Raw genomic sequence first — 3,282 nt, 5'->3', positions numbered from 1 at the left:
TCAATAGAATGTGTATAGTGTGTTGTTTTAAGTCTTAAACATATTATAGGTTCATAATACGACGTGTTCCGGTTTTGTGGATTGTAAAACGAGTGATCACTAGTATAATGGGATATTTTTATTCCCTCTTTTGTAAGTTGAAGCGCATCGTTATCACTTGTTACAACTATATACTGTAATTCTGTAAACACGTTTTATACATGGTATAGTGTCTTATTAAACTGGGGCATTGGAGTCCAAGGAAAAGGAAGATGATGGTGACTCACGGGGAAAAGGGCCATTTCATAGTGGAATATCCACACTTTGGTGGATTGAACTCAAGACCTCACATGTGTTTAGCAAAGGACGTAACCAGTTGATCCGATAACAATACTCGATAGTATTGTACAAATTTATATATATAAACCTAAAGTGGCATCCATCCAAAAAATTATAGAAAATCCACATTCATGTGGGTCGAACCCGCGTTCTCAGAAATTATTAGCATAGGACGTAACCAATTGATCCACTAATTTAAGTCACTAATCTATCAGTTTCTCCACTTCTCTTTGTTTGATCAAACTTACTTTTGTGTGACAATGTTTATTTGAGCGAAGTTCAGATTTTGAATTGGTTATGTTCTTTGGCTTCGGCTTATGGTCTTTTTGGGACGGTTTTTAAGGAAAGTAGGATAATTTTGATGACATGAGGAACAATATTTATTTCCAAGGATTACATGCACTCTTATGAGGATGTTTTGTCATCTAAATCGGTTTTCTATGCAAGGGTTCTCAAAGTAGTGGCTGAAGTCGAAGCAAAACTCGTTGGTTTTTTCCATTTAACCTCTTTTCCATGTTTAGAGAGAATGCTTTTGGGTTGACACTTGTTCAAACTTAATCAGAACATAGCTAAGTGTCCACAGATTACATTTTGTCGTATTTTAATAATGGATTCTTTAAATTTTGTAGTGTGCAAGCCAAAATCTTACAAATTTATAATTTGATCATCGTATTGTTAATTGATGAGAATTGATTAAGGAGGTCGGTTACTCTAATAATATATTATTCAAAAATGGTAGTGGAGATAGACTAGACTTTGGTGCAATATAAATGTGATTTCTAGAGACAAAGCCAAGACATTATTAATACTCATACAACATGTTCGCGAAGACAGAGGTATGGGTGGTTGGGCTTTAAGATTTTCAACTTTTGACTCCCAGAATTTCATACTATTTGTTAGATATGGGCTGTGCTCAATATGCCACTCGGCTCAACAACATAGATTAATTGTGATTTCAGCCCAACAAAATTTGGAGATAGTTATTAACACTCCGTCGAGGGTAACCTCGACATTTCGCGATGGGAACCCTAGCTCAACAATCCGCTATAAAAGGAGCAGACATTTATTGGGAAGAGGATCCTGACTTCCAGACTTTACCCAGAGATCAATACTTTGCATCGATATCTGTTATTGTTTTTTGTGTAATCCATTTCCACTTCTGAGCTCTCTCGAGCTCGTCATTATTCTGTTTGTTAGTTCTTCTGTGAACTGACGAACTTAATCTTGACTCTTTGTTAGTAACGACCTCGAATTATCTCGTTAATAAAAGAACTAGCTCAACTTTTCCCCGCAAAATCTTGCTTATTTAGTGTTGTGCAATCCCCGGTACAAACAATTGGCGCCCACCGTGGGGCAAGAGTAGAGCGCTTTTTTTGACGAATCAAGACCGACGGTCCATATTACCACAAAGATTCAAGACTCATGACGAATTCCAGCGAAGATCTCAACAACACTTCCGAACAGCCAACGGAGCAACGATGGGGACGAACAAGAACACAAACTGTCCCGCCTCTACCTTCCTCGACGATCTCAATTGAAGGCTCCCTGCCGAACACAATCTCTCCGCCAGCGTCCGACGCGCCATCTGAGCCTCTTGTAGCTGCACGCGTTGAAGCCGGACCTGCCACGGACCAGACCGTCGTCAACAATGCCGCCCTTCCAAATGCTTTGCCCACAGCACAAAGAAGCAGACTCGACGAACTGATGCATACCGTACTCGACGCACCAATCCCACCTCTTGCTACCGCATGTGACGAGCATCGTAAAACCATGGTTCCAGCTGTCACTGATGGTGCCGCGCTCCCAACTCCCTTGCTTGCTGGGCAGAGGAACAACTTCGACGATAAGATGCAGACTATCCTTGACAAGCTCAATAGTCGGAACACACGAACAACTGAGCAGCTCGACGCACTCGTTGCAAAACAAGAAGCATTGCATGACCAAATTAACAGACTCCAGCAAAGAAGGCACGATCATCGACACACAAGCTACCCTGCCAACTTGGACACACTACCACCTGTGTCACCGCCAGTCGAGGAACGATCAGAGAGTCACAGACGTCGACCGTCGTCCATCACAGACGAAGACCACACCAGGGATGGGGTGCCCGCCGATCAAGACCAGACGCACCTTCGTAGCAAGCGTAATAGGAGCCAACCGACTCCAACACTGTCAAACCACCATTCGCGAGACGACCTGAAAGATTACAAGATTTAAAAAAATCCAGCGACTCGAAGCGATCGTAAAGGACATCTCGGCCAAGATACATCGAGCAACAAGCGTTGCCCCCCAACTTGGAGAAGGTGCTCGAAGAGGCTCAACGCTCACCCTTCACGACAAGAATCTCTAGCGTTCGCGTTTGTTACATCAACAAGTTCAAATTCATCCCGTACAACGGGCTAACCGACCCAAAACCTTTCTTAACATCGATGAGTGTTGCAATCAACCGAGCACACTTTAGTCCTGAAGAATATTATGTCGGATGTTGTCAGATGTTTGTGGAAAACTTAGTCCTTGACGCACTAAGTCGGTTTTCTCGTCTTGAAGCCAATTCGATAGATAACTACTACGAGCTCACCGCTGCTTTCCTGCAACACCACTCGACCTTTATGATAAAGGGGGCATCTAACGCCGATCTCTGGACGATGTACCAAGAAGATGACGAATCGCTCAGAGAGTTCATGGAACGATTCAAGAAGGTTGTTTCAAAGCTCGCCATTGCAGACGATACTGCGATCTCCGCTCTCCAAAATGCTCTCGCATATGGGTCTCGCTTTAGGGACGATATTATCATCTACGAGCCTCTGACTCTCAACGATGCACTGCACCGAGCTAACAAGTATATCGAGGTAGAAAAAGAGAAATATGCAAGGTCAATCCATCCATCAAGATAACCGGTCGTGGAACTCAGCCAAATCGAAAAATAACAAGGCGACTTGGGCCAAAAAAAAAAAAAAAAAAAAA

This window comes from Camelina sativa, chromosome 16 (assembly GCF_000633955.1).
Source record: "Camelina sativa cultivar DH55 chromosome 16, Cs, whole genome shotgun sequence".
Lineage (NCBI taxonomy): Eukaryota > Viridiplantae > Streptophyta > Magnoliopsida > Brassicales > Brassicaceae > Camelina > Camelina sativa.
The sequence above is the reverse complement of the archived record's forward strand: the minus strand, read 5'-3'. Positions refer to the sequence as shown.